Source organism: Staurois parvus, unplaced genomic scaffold (assembly GCF_062004578.1).
Source record: "Staurois parvus isolate SC_StPar_1 unplaced genomic scaffold, SC_StPar_1.0 ptg001302l, whole genome shotgun sequence".
In the NCBI taxonomy this organism is placed as follows: domain Eukaryota; kingdom Metazoa; phylum Chordata; class Amphibia; order Anura; family Ranidae; genus Staurois; species Staurois parvus.
The window spans coordinates 12,681,006-12,701,454 of NW_028319098.1; the positions used below are offsets into that span (position 1 = coordinate 12,681,006).

Consider the following 20,449-nt stretch of genomic DNA (forward strand, 5'->3'; position numbering starts at 1 on the left):
ATTTTCTACTCCTTTAGTAGTTCCTCAGTAAGGATCCTCTAAGATAGCTCTCATGGAGGGCTCTGTGGCACAATGGATAGCGCATTGGACTTCTAGCTGGTGTAGTAATTCAAAGATTGTGGGTTCGAGTCCCACCAGAGTTGGTTTTATATAGACCTCATCCATCGCTACATTCCTCACTTGCTGCTCTATTTCTGTAAAGCAAAGGATTCCATTCATACGGGAGCGATAGTAAAGTAGATTTGCTAAAAAAGTTAATGATAGAGCCTTTTAATTCAAGGTTCTCTTGAGAGTTGACTAATCAATTCAACAAGATTAGAGGTACCCTGTGAAATACGGAGCAAAGAGGGGAAGCAGTAAGCTAAGCTGCATTCTATCCCTCTCTTCCCTCGTGCTAGTCGTAATCCTGGACTCTGTCCTCTCCTATTTCTAACACACATCCATTCACTTTCCAAATCTTGCTACCTTCATCTCCATAATATTATCAAAGCATGTCCCGCCTTAACCAATGACACCACTAAACTTGCAATTCAACCCTTGCCATCTCTCACCTTTAAAAATGCAAATCCCTAAACTTTGGCCTGCCTCTCCACAAATCCATCAATCACAAGAACACATGAGTAGGAAACGTTCGCTCCAAAACTGTAACTGGAATGAATCTTAAGTTCATTCCTACATTCTATTGTCAGCCATATTTTGGAAGAGTTTATTTTCTACTCCTTTAGTAGTTCCTCAGTAAAGATCCTCTATGATAGCAACCACAGAGGGCTCTGTGGCGCAATGAATAGCGCATTGGACTTCTAACTGGTGTAGTAATTGAAAGGTTGTGGGTTCGAGTCCCACCAGAGTCAATTTTATATAGACCTCATCCATAGCTACATTCCTCACTTGCTGCTCTATTTCTGTAAAGCAAAGGATTCCATTCATACGGGAGCGATAGTAAAGTAGATTTGCTAAAAAAGTTAATGATAGAGCTTTTTAATTCAAGGTTCTCTTGAGAGTTGACTAATCAATTCAACAAGATTAGAGGTACCCTGTGAAATACGGAGCAAAGAGGGGAAGCAGTAAGCTAAGCTGCATTCTATCCCTCCCTTCCCTCGTGCTAGTCGTAATCCTGGACTCTGTCCTCTCCTATTTCTAACTCACATCCATTCACTTTCCAAATCTTGCTACCTTCATCTCCATAATATTATCAAAGCATGTCCCGCCTTAACCAATGACGCCACTAAACTTGCAATTCAACCCTTGCCATCTCTCACCTTTAAAAATGCAAATCCCTAATTTTTGGCCTGCCTCTCCACAAATCCATCAATCACAAGAACACATGAGTAGGAAACTTTCGGTCCAAAACTGTAACTGGAACGAATCTTAAGTTCATTCCTACACTCTATTGTCAGCCATATTTTGGAAGAGTTTATTTTCTACTCCTTTAGTAGTTCCTCAGTAAGGATCCTCTAAGATAGCTCTCATGGAGGGCTCTGTGGTGCAATGTATAGCGCATTGGACTTCTAGCTAGTGTAGTAATTCAAAGGTTGTGGGTTCGATTGCCACTAGAGTCGGTTTTATATAGACCTCATTCATAGCTACATTCCTCACTTGCTGCTCTATTTCTGTAAAGCAAAGGATTCCATTCATACGGGAGCAATAGTAAAGTAGATTTGCTAAAAAAGTTAATGATAGAGCCTTTTAATTCAAGGTTCTCTTGACAGTTGACTAATCAATTCAACAAGATTAGAGGTACCCTGTGAAATACGGAGCAAAGAGGGGAAGCAGTAAGCTAAGCTGCATTCTATCCCTCTCTTCCCTCGTGCTAGTCGTAATCCTGGACTCTGTCCTCTCCTATTTCTAACACACATCCATTCACTTTCCAAATCTTGCTACCTTCACCTCCATAATATTATCAAAGCATGTCCCGCCTTAACCAATGACACCACTAAACTTGCAATTCAACCCTTGCCATCTCTCACCTTTAAAAATGCAAATCCCTAATCTTTGGCCTGCCTCTCCACAGATCCATCAATCACAAGAACACATGAATAGGAAACTTTCGGTCCAAAACTGTAACTGGAACGAATCTTAAGTTCATTCCTACACTCTATTGTCAGCCATATTTTGGAAGAGTTTAATTTCTACTCCTTTAGTAGTTCCTCAGTAAGGTTCCTCTAAGATAGCTCTCATGGAGGGCTCTGTGGCGCAATGGATAGCGCATTGGACTTCTAGCTGGTGTAGTAATTCAAAGGTTGTGGGTTCGAGTCCCACCAGAGTCGGTTTTATATAGACCTCATCCATAGCTACATTCCTCACTTGCTGCTCTATTTCTGTAAAGCAAAGGATTCCATTCATACGGGAGCGATAGTAAAGTAGATTTGCTAAAAAAGTTAATGATAGAGCCTTTTAATTCAAGGTTCTCTTGAGAGTTGACTAATCAATTCAACAAGATTAGAGGTACCCTGTGAAATACGGAGCAAAGAGGGGAAGCAGTAAGCTAAGCTGCATTCTATCCCTCTCTTCCCTCGTGCTAGTCGTAATCCTGGACTCTGTCCTCTCCTATTTCTAACACACATCCATTCACTTTCCAAATCTTGCTACCTTCATCTCCATAATATTATCAAAGCATGTCCCGCCTTAACCAATGACACCACTAAACTTGCAATTCAACCCTTGCCATCTCTCACCTTTAAAAATGCAAATCCCTAAACTTTGGCCTGCCTCTCCACAAATCCATCAATCACAAGAACACATGAGTAGGAAATGTTCGCTCCAAAACTGTAACTGGAATGAATCTTAAGTTCATTCCTACACTCTATTGTCAGCCATATTTTGGAAGAGTTTATTTTCTACTCCTTTAGTAGTTCCTCAGTAAGGATCCTCTAAGATAGCTCTCATGGAGGGCTCTGTGGCGCAATGGATAGCGCATTGGACTTCTAGCTGGTGTAGTAATGCAAAAGTTGTGGGTTCGAGTCCCACCAGAGTCGGTTTTATATAGACCTCATCCATAGCTACATTCCTCACTTGCTGCTCTATTTCTGTAAAGCAAAGGATTCCATTCATACGGGAGCGATAGTAAAGTAGATTTGCTAAAAAAGTTAATGATAGAGCTTTTTAATTCAAGGTTCTCTTGGGAGTTGACTAATCAATTCAACAAGATTAGAGGTACCCTGTGAAATACGGAGCAAAGAGGGGAAGCAGTAAGCTAAGCTGCATTCTATCCCTCTCTTCCCTCGTGCTAGTCGTAATCCTGGACTCTGTCCTCTCCTATTTCTAACACACATCCATTCACTTTCCAAATCTTGCTACCTTCACCTCCATAATATTATCAAAGCATGCCCCGCCTTAACCAATGACACCACTAAACTTGCAATTCAACCCTTGCCATCTCTCACCTTTAAAAATACAAATCCCTAATCTTTGGCCTGCCTCTCCACAAATCCATCAATCACAAGAACACATGAGTAGGAAACGTTCGCTCCAAAACTGTAACTGGAATGAATTTTAAGTTCATTCCTACACTCTATTGTCAGCCATATTTTGGAAGAGTTTATTTTCTACTCCTTTAGTAGTTCCTCAGTAAAGATCCTCTAAGATAGCTATCACAGAGGGCTCTGTGGCGCAATGGATAGCGCATTGGACTTCTAGCTGGTGTAGTAATTCAAAGGTTGTGGGTTCGAGTCCCACCAGAGTCATTTTTATATAGACCTCATCCATAGCTACATTCCTCACTTGCTGCTCTATTTCTGTAAAGCAAAGGATTCCATTCATACGGGAGCGATAGTAAAGTAGATTTGCTAAAAAAGTTAATGATAGAGCTTTTTAATTCAAGGTTCTCTTGGGAGTTGACTAATCAATTCAACAAGATTAGAGGTACCCTGTGAAATACGGAGCAAAGAGGGGAAGCAGTAAGCTAAGCTGCATTCTATCCCTCTCTTCCCTCGTGCTAGTCGTAATCCTGGACTCTGTCCTCTCCTATTTCTAACACACATCCATTCACTTTCCAAATCTTGCTACCTTCACCTCCATAATATTATCAAAGCATGCCCCGCCTTAACCAATGACACCACTAAACTTGCAATTCAACCCTTGCCATCTCTCACCTTTAAAAATACAAATCCCTAATCTTTGGCCTGCCTCTCCACAAATCCATCAATCACAAGAACACATGAGTAGGAAACGTTCGCTCCAAAACTGTAACTGGAATGAATTTTAAGTTCATTCCTACACTCTATTGTCAGCCATATTTTGGAAGAGTTTATTTTCTACTCCTTTAGTAGTTCCTCAGTAAAGATCCTCTAAGACAGCTATCACAGAGGGCTCTGTGGCGCAATGGATAGCGCGTTGGACTTTTAGCTGGTGTAGTAATTCAAAGGTTGTGGGTTCGAGTCCCACCAGAGTCATTTTTATATAGACCTCATCCATAGCTACATTCCTCACTTGCTGCTCTATTTCTGTAAAGCAAAGGATTCCATTCATACGGGAGCGATAGTAAAGTAGATTTGCTAAAAAAGTTAATGATAGAGCTTTTTAATTCAAGGTTCTCTTGAGAGTTGACTAATCAATTCAACAAGATTAGAGGTACCCTGTGAAATACGGAGCAAAGAGGGGAAGCAGTAAGCTAAGCTGCATTCTATCCCTCTCTTCCCTCGTGCTAGTCGTAATCCTGGACTCTGTCCTCTCCTATTTCAAACACACATCCATTCACTTTCCAAATCTTGCTACCTTCACCTCCATAATATTATCAAAGCATGTCCCGCCTTAACCAATGACACCACTAAACTTGCAATTCAACCCTTGCCATCTCTCACCTTTAAAAATACAAATCCCTAATCTTTGGCCTGCCTCACCACAAATCCATCAATCACAAGAACACATGAGTAGGAAACGTTCGCTCCAAAACTGTAACTGGAATGAATCTTAAGTTCATTCCTACACTCTATTGTCAGCCATATTTTGGAAGAGTTTATTTTCTACTCCTTTAGTAGTTCCTCAGTAAAGATCCTCTAAGATAGCTATCACAGAGGGCTCTGTGGCGCAATGGATAGCGCATTGGACTTCTAGCTGGTGTAGTAATTCAAAGGTTGTTGGTTCGAGTCCCACCAGATTTGGTTTTATATAGACCTCATCCATAGCTACATTCCCTACTTGCTGCTCTATTTCTGTAAAGCAAAGGATTCCATTCATACGGTAGCGATAGTAAAGTAGATTTGCTAAAAAAGTTAATGATAGAGCCTTTTAATTCAAGGTTCTCTTGAGAGTTGACTAATCAATTCAACAAGATTAGAGGTACCCTGTGAAATACGGAGCAAAGAGGGGAAGTAGTAAGCTAAGCTGCATTCTATCCCTCTCTTCCCTCGTGCTAGTCGTAATCCTGGACTCTGTCCTCTCCTATTTCTAACACACATCCATTCACTTTCCAAATCTTGCTACCTTCACCTCCATAATATTATCAAAGCATGTCCCGCCTTAACCAATGACACCACTAAACTTGCAATTCAACCCTTGCCATCTCTCACCTTTAAAAATGCAAATCCCTAATCTTTGGCCTGCCTCTCCACAGATCCATCAATCACAAGAACACATGAGTAGGAAACTTTCGGTCCAAAACTGTAACTGGAACGAATCTTAAGTTCATTCCTACACTCTATTGTCAGCCATAATTTGGAAGAGTTTACTTTCTACTCCTTTAGTAGTTCCTCAGTAAAGATCCTCTAAGATAGCTCTCGTGGAGGGCTCTGTGGCGCAATGGATAGCGCATTGGACTTCTAGCTGGTGTAGTAATTTAAAGGTTGTTGGTTCGAGTCCCACCAGAGTTGGTTTTATATAGACCTCATCCATAGCTACATTCCTCACTTGCTGCTCTATTTCTGTAAAGCAAAGGATTCCATTCATACGGGAGCGATAGTAAAGTAGATTTGCTAAAACAGTTAATGATAGAGCCTTTTAATTCAAGGTTCTCTTGAGAGTTGACTAATCAATTCAACAAGATTAGAGGTACCCTGTGAAATACGGAGCAAAGAGGGGAAGCAGTAAGCTAAGCTGCATTCTATCCCTCTCTTCCCTCGTGCTAGTCGTAATCCTGGACTCTGTCCTCTCCTATTTCTAACACACATCCATTCACTTTCCGAATCTTGCTACCTTCACCTCCATAATATTATCAAAGCATGTCCCGCCTTAACCAATGACACCACTAAACTTGCAATTCAACCCTTGCCATCTCTCACCTTTAAAAATGCAAATCCCTAATCTTTGGCCTGCCTCTCCACAGATCCATCAATCACAAGAACACATGAATAGGAAACTTTCGGTCCAAAACTGTAACTGGAACGAATCTTAAGTTCATTCCTACACTCTATTGTCAGCCATATTTTGGAAGAGTTTATTTTCTACTCCTTTAGTAGTTCCTCAGTAAGGTTCCTCTAAGATAGCTCTCATGGAGGGCTCTGTGGCGCAATGGATAGCGCATTGGACTTCTAGCTGGTGTAGTAATTCAAAGGTTGTGGGTTCGAGTCCCACCAGAGTCTGTTTTATATAGACCTCATCCATAGCTACATTCCTCACTTGCTGCTCTATTTCTGTAAAGCAAAGGATTCCATTCATACGGGAGCGATAGTAAAGTAGATTTGCTAAAAAAGTTAATGATAGAGCCTTTTAATTCAAGGTTCTCTTGAGAGTTGACTAATCAATTCAACAAGATTAGAGGTACCCTGTGAAATACGGAGCAAAGAGGGGAAGCAGTAAGCTAAGCTGCATTCTATCCCTCTCTTCCCTCGTGCTAGTCGTAATCCTGGACTCTGTCCTCTCCTATTTCTAACACACATCCATTCACTTTCCAAATCTTGCTACCTTCATCTCCATAATATTATCAAAGCATGTCCCGCCTTAACCAATGACACCACTAAACTTGCAATTCAACCCTTGCCATCTCTCACCTTTAAAAATGCAAATCCCTAAACTTTGGCCTGCCTCTCCACAAATCCATCAATCACAAGAACACATGAGTAGGAAATGTTCGCTCCAAAACTGTAACTGGAATGAATCTTAAGTTCATTCCTACACTCTATTGTCAGCCATATTTTGGAAGAGTTTATTTTCTACTCCTTTAGTAGTTCCTCAGTAAGGATCCTCTAAGATAGCTCTCATGGAGGGCTCTGTGGCGCAATGGATAGCGCATTGGACTTCTAGCTGGTGTAGTAATTCAAAGGTTGTGGGTTCGAGTCCCACCAGAGTCGGTTTTATATAGACCTCATCCATAGCTACATTCCTCACTTGCTGCTCTATTTCTGTAAAGCAAAGGATTCCATTCATACGGGAGCGATAGTAAAGTAGATTTCCTAAAAAAGTTAATGATAGAGCCTTTTAATTCAAGGTTCTCTTGACAGTTGACTAATCAATTCAACAAGATTAGAGGTACCCTGTGAAATACGGAGCAAAGAGGGGAAGCAGTAAGCTAAGCTGCATTCTATCCCTCTCTTCCCTCGTGCTAGTCGTAATCCTGGACTCTGTCCTCTCCTATTTCTAACACACATCCATTCACTTTCCAAATCTTGCTACCTTCACCTCCATAATATTATCAAAGCATGTCCCGCCTTAACCAATGACACCACTAAACTTGCAATTCAACCCTTGCCATCTCTCACCTTTAAAAATGCAAATCCCTAAACTTTGGCCTGCCTCTCCACAGATCCATCAATCACAAGAACACATGAATAGGAAACTTTCGGTCCAAAACTGTAACTGGAACGAATCTTAAGTTCATTCCTACACTCTATTGTCAGCCATATTTTGGAAGAGTTTATTTTCTACTCCTTTAGTAGTTCCTCAGTAATGTTCCTCTAAGATAGCTCTCATGGAGGGCTCTGTGGCGCAATGGATAGCGCATTGGACTTATAGCTGGTGTAGTAATTCAAAGGTTGTGGGTTCGAGTCCCACCAGAGTCAGTTTTATATAGACCTCATCCATAGCTACATTCCTCACTTGCTGCTCTATTTCTGTAAAGCAAAGGATTCCATTCATACGGGAGCGATAGTAAAGTAGATTTGCTAAAAAAGTTAATGATAGAGCCTTTTAATTCAAGGTTCTCTTGAGAGTTGACTAATCAATTCAACAAGATTAGAGGTACCCTGTGAAATACGGAGCAAAGAGGGGAAGCAGTAAGCTAAGCTGCATTCTATCCCTCTCTTCCCTCGTGCTAGTCGTAATCCTGGACTCTGTCCTCTCCTATTTCTAACACACATCCATTCACTTTCCAAATCTTGCTACCTTCATCTCCATAATATTATCAAAGCATGTCCCGCCTTAACCAATGACACCACTAAACTTGCAATTCAACCCTTGCCATCTCTCACCTTTAAAAATGCAAATCCCTAAACTTTGGCCTGCCTCTCCACAAATCCATCAATCACAAGAACACATGAGTAGGAAATGTTCGCTCCAAAACTGTAACTGGAATGAATCTTAAGTTCATTCCTACACTCTATTGTCAGCCATATTTTGGAAGAGTTTATTTTCTACTCCTTTAGTAGTTCCTCAGTAAGGATCCTCTAAGATAGCTCTCATGGAGGGCTCTGTGGCGCAATGGATAGCGCATTGGACTTCTAGCTGGTGTAGTAATTCAAAGGTTGTGGGTTCGAGTCCCACCAGAGTCGGTTTAATATAGACCTCATCCATAGCTACATTCCTCACTTGCTGCTCTATTTCTGTAAAGCAAAGGATTCCATTCATACGGGAGCGATAGTAAAGTAGATTTGCTAAAAAAGTTAATAATAGAGCCTTTTAATTCAAGGTTCTCTTGAGAGTTGACTAATCAATTCAACAAGATTAGAGGTACCCTGTGAAATACGGAGCAAAGAGGGGAAGCAGTAAGCTAAGCTGCATTCTATCCCTCTCTTCCCTCGTGCTAGTCGTAATCCTGGACTCTGTCCTCTCCTATTTCTAACACACATCCATTCACTTTCCAAATCTTGCTACCTTCATCTCCATAATATTATCAAAGCATGTCCCGCCTTAACCAATGACACCACTAAACTTGCAATTCAACCCTTGCCATCTCTCACCTTTAAAAATGCAAATCCCTAATCTTTGGCCTGCCTCTCCACAGATCCATCAATCACAAGAACACATGAATAGGAAACTTTCGGTCCAAAACTGTAACTGGAACGAATCTTAAGTTCATTCCTACACTCTATTGTCAGCCATATTTTGGAAGAGTTTAATTTCTACTCCTTTAGTAGTTCCTCAGTAAGGTTCTTCTAAGTTAGCTCTCATGGAGGGCTCTGTGGCGCAATGGATAGCGCATTGGACTTCTAGCTGGTGTAGTAATTCAAAGGTTGTGGGTTCGAGTCCCACCAGAGTTGGTTTTATATAGACCTCATCCATAGCTACATTCCTCACTTGCTGCTCTATTTCTGTAAAGCAAAGGATTCCATTCATACGGGAGCGATAGTAAAGTAGATTTGCTAAAAAAGTTAATGAAAGAGCCTTTTAATTCAAGGTTCTCTTGAGAGTTGACTAATCAATTCAACAAGATTAGAGGTACCCTGTGAAATACGGAGCAAAGAGGGGAAGCAGTAAGCTAAGCTGCATTCTATCCCTCTCTTCCCTCGTGCTAGTCGTAATCCTGGACTCTGTCCTCTCCTATTTCTAACACACATCCATTCACTTTCCAAATCTTGCTACCTTCATCTCCATAATATTATCAAAGCATGTCCCGCCTTAACCAATGACACCACTAAACTTGCAATTCAACCCTTGCCATCTCTCACCTTTAAAAATGCAAATCCCTAAACTTTGGCCTGCCTCTCCACAAATCCATCAATCACAAGAACACATGAGTAGGAAATGTTCGCTCCAAAACTGTAACTGGAATGAATCTTAAGTTCATTCCTACACTCTATTGTCAGCCATATTTTGGAAGAGTTTATTTTCTACTCCTTTAGTAGTTCCTCAGTAAGGATCCTCTAAGATAGCTCTCATGGAGGGCTCTGTGGCGCAATGGATAGCGCATTGGGCTTCTAGCTGGTGTAGTAATTCAAAGGTTGTGGGTTCGAGTCCCACCAGAGTCGGTTTTATATAGACCTCATCCATAGCTACATTCCTCACTTGCTGCTCTATTTCTGTAAAGCAAAGGATTCCATTCATACGGGAGCGATAGTAAAGTAGATTTCCTAAAAAAGTTAATGATAGAGCCTTTTAATTCAAGGTTCTCTTGAGAGTTGACTAATCAATTCAACAAGATTAGAGGTACCCTTTGAAATACGGAGCAAAGAGGGGAAGCAGTAAGCTAAGCTGCATTCTATCCCTCTCTTCCCTCGTGCTAGTCGTAATCCTGGACTCTGTCCTCTCCTATTTCTAACACAAATCCATTCACTTTCCAAATCTTGCTACCTTCACCTCCATAATATTATCAAAGCATGTCCCGCCTTAACCAATGACACCACTAAACTTGCAATTCAACCCTTGCCATCTCTCACCTTTAAAAATGCAAATCCCTAATCTTTGGCCTGCCTCTCCACAGATCCATCAATCACAAGAACACATGAATAGGAAACTTTCGGTCCAAAACTGTAACTGGAACGAATCTTAAGTTCATTCCTACACTCTATTGTCAGCCATATTTTGGAAGAGTTTAATTTCTACTCCTTTAGTAGTTCCTCAGTAAGGTTCTTCTAAGATAGCTCTCATGGAGGGCTCTGTGGCGCAATGGATAGCGCATTGGACTTGTAGCTGGTGTAGTAATTCAAAGGTTGTGGGTTCGAGTCCCACCAGAGTGTGTTTTATATAGACCTCATCCATAGCTACATTCCTCACTTGCTGCTCTATTTCTGTAAAGCAAAGGATTCCATTCATACGGGAGCGATAGTAAAGTAGATTTGCTAAAAAAGTTAATGATAGAGCCTTTTAATTCAAGGTTCTCTTGAGAGTTGACTAATCAATTCAACAAGATTAGAGGTACCCTGTGAAATACGGAGCAAAGAGGGGAAGCAGTAAGCTAAGCTGCATTCTATCCCTCTCTTCCCTCGTGCTAGTCGTAATCCTGGACTCTGTCCTCTCCTATTTCTAACACACATCCATTCACTTTCCAAATCTTGCTACCTTCATCTCCATAATATTATCAAAGCATGTCCCGCCTTAACCAATGACACCACTAAACTTGCAATTCAACCCTTGCCATCTCTCACCTTTAAAAATGCAAATCCCTAAACTTTGGCCTGCCTCTCCCAAAAATCCATCAATCACAAGAACACATGAGTAGGAAATGTTCGCTCCAAAACTGTAACTGGAATGAATCTTAAGTTCATTCCTACACTCTATTGTCAGCCATATTTTGGAAGAGTTTATTTTCTACTCCTTTAGTAGTTCCTCAGTAAAGATCCTCAAAGATAGCTCTCATGGAGGGCTCTGTGGCGCAATGGATAGCGCATTGGGCTTCTAGCTGGTGTAGTAATTCAAAGGTTGAGGTTCGAGTCCCACCAGAGTCGGTTTTATATAGACCTCATCCATAGCTACATTCCTCACTTGCTGCTCTATTTCTGTAAAGCAAAGGATTCCATTCATACGGGAGCGATAGTAAAGTAAATTTCCTAAAAAAGTTAATGATAGAGCCTTTTAATTCAAGGTTCTCTTGAGAGTTGACTAATCAATTCAACAAGATTAGAGGTACCCTGTGAAATACGGAGCAAAGAGGGGAAGCAGTAAGCTAAGCTGCATTCTATCCCTCTCTTCCCTCGTGCTAGTCGTAATCCTGGACTCTGTCCTCTCCTATTTCTAACACAAATCCATTCACTTTCCAAATCTTGCTACCTTCACCTCCATAATATTATCAAAGCATGTCCCGCCTTAACCAATGACACCACTAAACTTGCAATTCAACCCTTGCCATCTCTCACCTTTAAAAATGCAAATCCCTAATCTTTGGCCTGCCTCTCCACAGATCCATCAATCACAAGAACACATGAGTAGGAAACTTTCGGTCCAAAACTATAACTGGAACGAATCTTAAGTTCATTCCTACAATCTATTGTCAGCCATATTTTGGAAGAGTTTATTTTCTACTCCTTTAGTAGTTCCTCAGTAAGGATCCTCTAAGATAGCTCTCATGGAGGGCTCTGTGGCGCAATGGATAGCGCATTGGACTTTTAGCTGGTGTAGTAATTCAAAGGTTGTGGGTTCGAGTCCCACCAGAGTCGGTTTTATATAGACCTCATCCATAGCTACATTCCTCACTTGCTGCTCTATTTCTGTAAAGCAAAGGATTCCATTCATACGGGAGCGATAGTAAAGTAGATTTGCTAAAAAAGTTAATGATAGAGCCTTTTAATTCAAGGTTCTCTTGAGAGTTGACTAATCAATTCAACAAGATTAGAGGTACCCTGTGAAATACGGAGCAAAGAGGGGAAGCAGTAAGCTAAGCTGCATTCTATCCCTCTCTTCCCTCGTGCTAGTCGTAATCCTGGACTCTGTCCTCTCCTATTTCTAACACACATCCATTCACTTTCCAAATCTTGCTACCTTCATCTCCATAATATTATCAAAGCATGTCCCGCCTTAACCAATGACACCACTAAACTTGCAATTCAACCCTTGCCATCTCTCACCTTTAAAAATGCAAATCCCTAAACTTTGGCCTGCCTCTCCACAAATCCATCAATCACAAGAACACATGAGTAGGAAACGTTCGCTCCAAAACAGTAACTGGAATGAATCTTAAGTTCATTCCTACATTCTATTGTCAGCCATATTTTGGAAGAGTTTATTTTCTACTCCTTTAGTAGTTCCTCAGTAAAGATCCTCTAAGATAGCCACAACAGAGGGCTCTGTGGCGCAATGGATAGCGCATTGGACTTCTAGCTGGTGTAGTAATTCAAAGGTTGTGGGTTCGAGTCCCACCAGAGTCGATTTTATATAGACCTCATCCATAGCTACATTCCTCACTTGCTGCTCTATTTCTGTAAAGCAAAGGATTCCATTCATACGGGAGCGATAGTAAAGTAGATTTGCTAAAAAAGTTAATGATAGAGCTTTTTAATTCAAGGTTCTCTTGAGAGTTGACTAATCAATTCAACAAGATTAGAGGTACCCTGTGAAATACGGAGCAAAGAGGGGAAGCAGTAAGCTAAGCTGCATTCTATCCCTCCCTTCCCTCGTGCTAGTCGTAATCCTGGACTCTGTCCTCTCCTATTTCTAACACACATCCATTCACTTTCCAAATCTTGCTACCTTCATCTCCATAATATTATCAAAGCATGTCCCGCCTTAACCAATGACGCCACTAAACTTGCAATTCAACCCTTGCCATCTCTCACCTTTAAAAATGCAAATCCCTAATTTTTGGCCTGCCTCTCCACAAATCCATCAATCACAAGAACACATGAGTAGGAAACTTTCGGTCCAAAACTGTAACTGGAACGAATCTTAAGTTCATTCCTACACTCTATTGTCAGCCATATTTTGGAAGAGTTTATTTTCTACTCCTTTAGTAGTTCCTCAGTAAGGATCCTCTAAGATAGCTCTCATGGAGGGCTCTGTGGCGCAATGTATAGCGCATTGGACTTCTAGCTAGTGTAGTAATTCAAAGGTTGTGGGTTCGATTGCCACTAGAGTCGGTTTTATATAGACCTCATTCATAGCTACATTCCTCACTTGCTGCTCTATTTCTGTAAAGCAAAGGATTCCATTCATACGGGAGCGATAGTAAAGTAGATTTGCTAAAAAAGTTAATGATAGAGCCTTTTAATTCAAGGTTCTCTTGAGAGTTGACTAATCAATTCAACAAGATTAGAGGTACCCTGTGAAATACGGAGCAAAGAGGGGAAGCAGTAAGCTAAGCTGCATTCTATCCCTCTCTTCCCTCGTGCTAGTCGTAATCCTGGACTCTGTCCTCTCCTATTTCTAACACACATCCATTCACTTTCCGAATCTTGCTACCTTCACCTCCATAATATTATCAAAGCATGTCCCGCCTTAACCAATGACACCACTAAACTTGCAATTCAACCCTTGCCATCTCTCACCTTTAAAAATGCAAATCCCTAATCTTTGGCCTGCCTCTCCACAGATCCATCAATCACAAGAACACATGAATAGGAAACTTTCGGTCCAAAACTGTAACTGGAACGAATCTTAAGTTCATTCCTACACTCTATTGTCAGCCATATTTTGGAAGAGTTTAATTTCTACTCCTTTAGTAGTTCCTCAGTAAGGTTCTTCTAAGATAGCTCTCATGGAGGGCTCTGTGGCGCAATGGATAGCGCATTGGACTTGTAGCTGGTGTAGTAATTCAAAGGTTGTGGGTTCGAGTCCCACCAGAGTGTGTTTTATATAGACCTCATCCATAGCTACATTCCTCACTTGCTGCTCTATTTCTGTAAAGCAAAGGATTCCATTCATACGGGAGCGATAGTAAAGTAGATTTGCTAAAAAAGTTAATGATAGAGCCTTTTAATTCAAGGTTCTCTTGAGAGTTGACTAATCAATTCAACAAGATTAGAGGTACCCTGTGAAATACGGAGCAAAGAGGGGAAGCAGTAAGCTAAGCTGCATTCTATCCCTCTCTTCCCTCGTGCTAGTCGTAATCCTGGACTCTGTCCTCTCCTATTTCTAACACACATCCATTCACTTTCCGAATCTTGCTACCTTCACCTCCATAATATTATCAAAGCATGTCCCGCCTTAACCAATGACACCACTAAACTTGCAATTCAACCCTTGCCATCTCTCACCTTTAAAAATGCAAATCCCTAAACTTTGGCCTGCCTCTCCACAAATCCATCAATCACAAGAACACATGAGTAGGAAACGTTCGCTCCAAAACTGTAACTGGAATGAATCTTAAGTTCATTCCTACATTCTATTGTCAGCCATATTTTGGAAGAGTTTATTTTCTACTCCTTTAGTAGTTCCTCAGTAAAGATCCTCTAAGATAGCCACAACAGAGGGCTCTGTGGCGCAATGGATAGCGCATTGGACTTCTAGCTGGTGTAGTAATTGAAAGGTTGTGGGTTCGAGTCCCACCGGAGTCGATTTTATATAGACCTCATCCATAGCTACATTCCTCACTTGCTGCTCTATTTCTGTAAAGCAAAGGATTCCATTCATACGGGAGCGATAGTAAAGTAGATTTGCTAAAAAAGTTAATGATAGAGCTTTTTAATTCAAGGTTCTCTTGAGAGTTGACTAATCAATTCAACAAGATTAGAGGTACCCTGTGAAATACGGAGCAAAGAGGGGAAGCAGTAAGCTAAGCTGCATTCTATCCCTCCCTTCCCTCGTGCTAGTCGTAATCCTGGACTCTGTCCTCTCCTATTTCTAACACACATCCATTCACTTTCCAAATCTTGCTACCTTCATCTCCATAATATTATCAAAGCATGTCCCGCCTTAACCAATGACGCCACTAAACTTGCAATTCAACCCTTGCCATCTCTCACCTTTAAAAATGCAAATCCCTAATTTTTGGCCTGCCTCTCCACAAATCCATCAATCACAAGAACACATGAGTAGGAAACTTTCGGTCCAAAACTGTAACTGGAACGAATCTTAAGTTCATTCCTACACTCTATTGTCAGCCATATTTTGGAAGAGTTTATTTTCTACTCCTTTAGTAGTTCCTCAGTAAGGATCCTCTAAGATAGCTCTCATGGTGGGCTCTGTGGCGCAATGTATAGCGCATTGGACTTCTAGCTAGTGTAGTAATTCAAAGGTTGTGGGTTCGATTGCCACTAGAGTCGGTTTTATATAGACCTCATTCATAGCTACATTCCTCACTTGCTGCTCTATTTCTGTAAAGCAAAGGATTCCATTCATACGGGAGCGATAGTAAAGTAGATTTGCTAAAAAAGTTAATGATAGAGCCTTTTAATTCAAGGTTCTCTTGAGAGTTGACTAATCAATTCAACAAGATTAGAGGTACCCTGTGAAATACGGAGCAAAGAGGGGAAGCAGTAAGCTAAGCTGCATTCTATCCCTCTCTTCCCTCGTGCTAGTCGTAATCCTGGACTCTGTCCTCTCCTATTTCTAACACACATCCATTCACTTTCCGAATCTTGCTACCTTCACCTCCATAATATTATCAAAGCATGTCCCGCCTTAACCAATGACACCACTAAACTTGCAATTCAACCCTTGCCATCTCTCACCTTTAAAAATGCAAATCCCTAATCTTTGGCCTGCCTCTCCACAGATCCATCAATCACAAGAACACATGAATAGGAAACTTTCGGTCCAAAACTGTAACTGGAACGAATCTTAAGTTCATTCCTACACTCTATTGTCAGCCATATTTTGGAAGAGTTTAATTTCTACTCCTTTAGTAGTTCCTCAGTAAGGTTCTTCTAAGATAGCTCTCATGGAGGGCTCTGTGGCGCAATGGATAGCGCATTGGACTTGTAGCTGGTGTAGTAATTCAAAGGTTGTGGGTTCGAGTCCCACCAGAGTGTGTTTTATATAGACCTCATCCATAGCTACATTCCTCACTTGCTGCTCTATTTCTGTAAAGCAAAGGATTCCATTCATACGGGAGCGATAGTAAAGTAGATTTGCTAAAAAAGTTAATGATAGAGCCTTTTAATTCAAGGTTCTCTTGAGAGTTGACTAATCAATTCAACAAGATTAGAGGTACCCTGTGAAATACGGAGCAAAGAGGGGAAGCAGTAAGCTAAGCTGCATTCTATCCCTCTCTTCCCTCGTGCTAGTCGTAATCCTGGACTCTGTCCTCTCCTATTTCTAACACACATCCATTCACTTTCCAAATCTTGCTACCTTCATCTCCATAATATTATCAAAGCATGTCCCGCCTTAACCAATGACACCACTAAACTTGCAATTCAACCCTTGCCATCTCTCACCTTTAAAAATGCAAATCCCTAAACTTTGGCCTGCCTCTCCCAAAAATCCATCAATCACAAGAACACATGAGTAGGAAATGTTCGCTCCAAAACTGTAACTGGAATGAATCTTAAGTTCATTCCTACACTCTATTGTCAGCCATATTTTGGAAGAGTTTATTTTCTACTCCTTTAGTAGTTCCTCAGTAAAGATCCTCAAAGATAGCTCTCATGGAGGGCTCTGTGGCGCAATGGATAGCGCATTGGGCTTCTAGCTGGTGTAGTAATTCAAAGGTTGTGGGTTCGAGTCCCACCAGAGTCGGTTTTATATAGACCTCATCCATAGCTACATTCCTCACTTGCTGCTCTATTTCTGTAAAGCAAAGGATTCCATTCATACGGGAGCGATAGTAAAGTAGATTTCCTAAAAAAGTTAATGATAGAGCCTTTTAATTCAAGGTTCTCTTGAGAGTTGACTAATCAATTCAACAAGATTAGAGGTACCCTGTGAAATACGGAGCAAAGAGGGGAAGCAGTAAGCTAAGCTGCATTCTATCCCTCTCTTCCCTCGTGCTAGTCGTAATCCTGGACTCTGTCCTCTCCTATTTCTAACACAAATCCATTCACTTTCCAAATCTTGCTACCTTCACCTCCATAATATTATCAAAGCATGTCCCGCCTTAACCAATGACACCACTAAACTTGCAATTCAACCCTTGCCATCTCTCACCTTTAAAAATGCAAATCCCTAATCTTTGGCCTGCCTCTCCACAGATCCATCAATCACAAGAACACATGAGTAGGAAACTTTCGGTCCAAAACTGTAACTGGAACGAATCTTAAGTTCATTCCTACAATCTATTGTCAGCCATATTTTGGAAGAGTTTATTTTCTACTCCTTTAGTAGTTCCTCAGTAAGGATCCTCTAAGATAGCTCTCATGGAGGGCTCTGTGGCGCAATGGATAGCGCATTGGACTTTTAGCTGGTGTAGTAATTCAAAGGTTGTGGGTTCGAGTCCCACCAGAGTCGGTTTTATATAGACCTCATCCATAGCTACATTCCTCACTTGCTGCTCTATTTCTGTAAAGCAAAGGATTCCATTCATACGGGAGCGATAGTAAAGTAGATTTGCTAAAAAAGTTAATGATAGAGCCTTTTAATTCAAGGTTCTCTTGAGAGTTGACTAATCAATTCAACAAGATTAGAGGTACCCTGTGAAATACGGAGCAAAGAGGGGAAGCAGTAAGCTAAGCTGCATTCTATCCCTCTCTTCCCTCGTGCTAGTCGTAATCCTGGACTCTGTCCTCTCCTATTTCTAACACACATCCATTCACTTTCCAAATCTTGCTACCTTCATCTCCATAATATTATCAAAGCATGTCCCGCCTTAACCAATGACACCACTAAACTTGCAATTCAACCCTTGCCATCTCTCACCTTTAAAAATGCAAATCCCTAAACTTTGGCCTGCCTCTCCACAAATCCATCAATCACAAGAACACATGAGTAGGAAACGTTCGCTCCAAAACTGTAACTGGAATGAATCTTAAGTTCATTCCTACATTCTATTGTCAGCCATATTTTGGAAGAGTTTATTTTCTACTCCTTTAGTAGTTCCTCAGTAAAGATCCTCTAAGATAGCCACAACAGAGGGCTCTGTGGCGCAATGGATAGCGCATTGGACTTCTAGCTGGTGTAGTAATTGAAAGGTTGTGGGTTCGAGTCCCACCAGAGTCGATTTTATATAGACCTCATCCATAGCTACATTCCTCACTTGCTGCTCTATTTCTGTAAAGCAAAGGATTCCATTCATACGGGAGCGATAGTAAAGTAGATTTGCTAAAAAAGTTAATGATAGAGCTTTTTAATTCAAGGTTCTCTTGAGAGTTGACTAATCAATTCAACAAGATTAGAGGTACCCTGTGAAATACGGAGCAAAGAGGGGAAGCAGTAAGCTAAGCTGCATTCTATCCCTCCCTTCCCTCGTGCTAGTCGTAATCCTGGACTCTGTCCTCTCCTATTTCTAACACACATCCATTCACTTTCCAAATCTTGCTACCTTCATCTCCATAATATTATCAAAGCATGTCCCGCCTTAACCAATGACGCCACTAAACTTGCAATTCAACCCTTGCCATCTCTCACCTTTAAAAATGCAAATCCCTAATTTTTGGCCTGCCTCTCCACAAATCCATCAATCACAAGAACACATGAGTAGGAAACTTTCGGTCCAAAACTGTAACTGGAACGAATCTTAAGTTCATTCCTACACTCTATTGTCAGCCATATTTTGGAAGAGTTTATTTTCTACTCCTTTAGTAGTTCCTCAGTAAGGATCCTCTAAGATAGCTCTCATGGAGGGCTCTGTGGCGCAATGTATAGCGCATTGGACTTCTAGCTAGTGTAGTAATTCAAAGGTTGTGGGTTCGATTGCCACTAGAGTCGGTTTTATATAGACCTCATTCATAGCTACATTCCTCACTTGCTGCTCTATTTCTGTAAAGCAAAGGATTCCATTCATACGGGAGCGATAGTAAAGTAGATTTGCTAAAAAAGTTAATGATAGAGCCTTTTAATTCAAGGTTCTCTTGAGAGTTGACTAATCAATTCAACAAGATTAGAGGTACCCTGTGAAATACGGAGCAAAGAGGGGAAGCAGTAAGCTAAGCTGCATTCTATCCCTCTCTTCCCTCGTGCTAGTCGTAATCCTGGACTCTGTCCTCTCCTATTTCTAACACACATCCATTCACTTTCCGAATCTTGCTACCTTCACCTCCATAATATTATCAAAGCATGTCCCGCCTTAACCAATGACACCACTAAACTTGCAATTCAACCCTTGCCATCTCTCACCTTTAAAAATGCAAATCCCTAATCTTTGGCCTGCCTCTCCACAGATCCATCAATCACAAGAACACATGAATAGGAAACTTTCGGTCCAAAACTGTAACTGGAACGAATCTTAAGTTCATTCCTACACTCTATTGTCAGCCATATTTTGGAAGAGTTTAATTTCTACTCCTTTAGTAGTTCCTCAGTAAGGTTCTTCTAAGATAGCTCTCATGGAGGGCTCTGTGGCGCAATGGATAGCGCATTGGACTTGTAGCTGGTGTAGTAATTCAAAGGTTGTGGGTTCGAGTCCCACCAGAGTGTGTTTTATATAGACCTCATCCATAGCTACATTCCTCACTTGCTGCTCTATTTCTGTAAAGCAAAGGATTCCATTCATACGGGAGCGATAGTAAAGTAGATTTGCTAAAAAAGTTAATGATAGAGCCTTTTAATTCAAGGTTCTCTTGAGAGTTGACTAATCAATTCAACAAGATTAGAGGTACCCTGTGAAATACGGAGCAAAGAGGGGAAGCAGTAAGCTAAGCTGCATTCTATCCCTCTCTTCCCTCGTGCTAGTCGTAATCCTGGACTCTGTCCTCTCCTATTTCTAACACACATCCATTCACTTTCCAAATCTTGCTACCTTCATCTCCATAATATTATCAAAGCATGTCCCGCCTTAACCAATGACACCACTAAACTTGCAATTCAACCCTTGCCATCTCTCACCTTTAAAAATGCAAATCCCTAAACTTTGGCCTGCCTCTCCACAAATCCATCAATCACAAGAACACATGAGTAG

The 20,449-nt window shown here is 41.1% G+C and overlaps 15 non-coding genes across 15 annotated transcripts; all 15 read left to right on the plus strand.

Moving 5' to 3' along the window:
* The first annotated feature begins 58 nt into the window (after positions 1-58).
* On the plus strand, positions 59-143 carry TRNAR-UCU (transfer RNA arginine (anticodon UCU)). The gene is given in 2 exon segments: positions 59-95; positions 108-143. It is a non-coding gene; the product is annotated as a tRNA-Arg (tRNA).
* Positions 144-766: 623 nt separating this feature from the next.
* Positions 767-851, plus strand: TRNAR-UCU (transfer RNA arginine (anticodon UCU)). Its single transcript is given in 2 exon segments — positions 767-803; positions 816-851. It is a non-coding gene; the product is annotated as a tRNA-Arg (tRNA).
* Positions 852-2,182: 1,331 nt separating this feature from the next.
* Positions 2,183-2,267, plus strand: TRNAR-UCU (transfer RNA arginine (anticodon UCU)). Its single transcript is given in 2 exon segments — positions 2,183-2,219; positions 2,232-2,267. It is a non-coding gene; the product is annotated as a tRNA-Arg (tRNA).
* A 623-nt stretch (positions 2,268-2,890) lies between these two features.
* TRNAR-UCU (transfer RNA arginine (anticodon UCU)) lies at positions 2,891-2,975 on the plus strand. Its single transcript is given in 2 exon segments — positions 2,891-2,927; positions 2,940-2,975. It is a non-coding gene; the product is annotated as a tRNA-Arg (tRNA).
* Positions 2,976-3,598: 623 nt separating this feature from the next.
* Positions 3,599-3,683, plus strand: TRNAR-UCU (transfer RNA arginine (anticodon UCU)). The gene is given in 2 exon segments: positions 3,599-3,635; positions 3,648-3,683. It is a non-coding gene; the product is annotated as a tRNA-Arg (tRNA).
* A 2,747-nt stretch (positions 3,684-6,430) lies between these two features.
* On the plus strand, positions 6,431-6,515 carry TRNAR-UCU (transfer RNA arginine (anticodon UCU)). The gene is given in 2 exon segments: positions 6,431-6,467; positions 6,480-6,515. It is a non-coding gene; the product is annotated as a tRNA-Arg (tRNA).
* A 623-nt stretch (positions 6,516-7,138) lies between these two features.
* TRNAR-UCU (transfer RNA arginine (anticodon UCU)) lies at positions 7,139-7,223 on the plus strand. Its single transcript is given in 2 exon segments — positions 7,139-7,175; positions 7,188-7,223. It is a non-coding gene; the product is annotated as a tRNA-Arg (tRNA).
* Positions 7,224-7,846: 623 nt separating this feature from the next.
* On the plus strand, positions 7,847-7,931 carry TRNAI-UAU (transfer RNA isoleucine (anticodon UAU)). Its single transcript is given in 2 exon segments — positions 7,847-7,883; positions 7,896-7,931. It is a non-coding gene; the product is annotated as a tRNA-Ile (tRNA).
* Positions 7,932-8,554: 623 nt separating this feature from the next.
* On the plus strand, positions 8,555-8,639 carry TRNAR-UCU (transfer RNA arginine (anticodon UCU)). The gene is given in 2 exon segments: positions 8,555-8,591; positions 8,604-8,639. It is a non-coding gene; the product is annotated as a tRNA-Arg (tRNA).
* A 623-nt stretch (positions 8,640-9,262) lies between these two features.
* On the plus strand, positions 9,263-9,347 carry TRNAR-UCU (transfer RNA arginine (anticodon UCU)). Its single transcript is given in 2 exon segments — positions 9,263-9,299; positions 9,312-9,347. It is a non-coding gene; the product is annotated as a tRNA-Arg (tRNA).
* A 623-nt stretch (positions 9,348-9,970) lies between these two features.
* Positions 9,971-10,055, plus strand: TRNAR-UCU (transfer RNA arginine (anticodon UCU)). Its single transcript is given in 2 exon segments — positions 9,971-10,007; positions 10,020-10,055. It is a non-coding gene; the product is annotated as a tRNA-Arg (tRNA).
* A 2,747-nt stretch (positions 10,056-12,802) lies between these two features.
* Positions 12,803-12,887, plus strand: TRNAR-UCU (transfer RNA arginine (anticodon UCU)). Its single transcript is given in 2 exon segments — positions 12,803-12,839; positions 12,852-12,887. It is a non-coding gene; the product is annotated as a tRNA-Arg (tRNA).
* A 2,039-nt stretch (positions 12,888-14,926) lies between these two features.
* TRNAR-UCU (transfer RNA arginine (anticodon UCU)) lies at positions 14,927-15,011 on the plus strand. Its single transcript is given in 2 exon segments — positions 14,927-14,963; positions 14,976-15,011. It is a non-coding gene; the product is annotated as a tRNA-Arg (tRNA).
* A 2,040-nt stretch (positions 15,012-17,051) lies between these two features.
* Positions 17,052-17,136, plus strand: TRNAR-UCU (transfer RNA arginine (anticodon UCU)). Its single transcript is given in 2 exon segments — positions 17,052-17,088; positions 17,101-17,136. It is a non-coding gene; the product is annotated as a tRNA-Arg (tRNA).
* A 1,331-nt stretch (positions 17,137-18,467) lies between these two features.
* On the plus strand, positions 18,468-18,552 carry TRNAR-UCU (transfer RNA arginine (anticodon UCU)). The gene is given in 2 exon segments: positions 18,468-18,504; positions 18,517-18,552. It is a non-coding gene; the product is annotated as a tRNA-Arg (tRNA).
* The last annotated feature ends 1,897 nt before the right edge of the window (positions 18,553-20,449 follow it).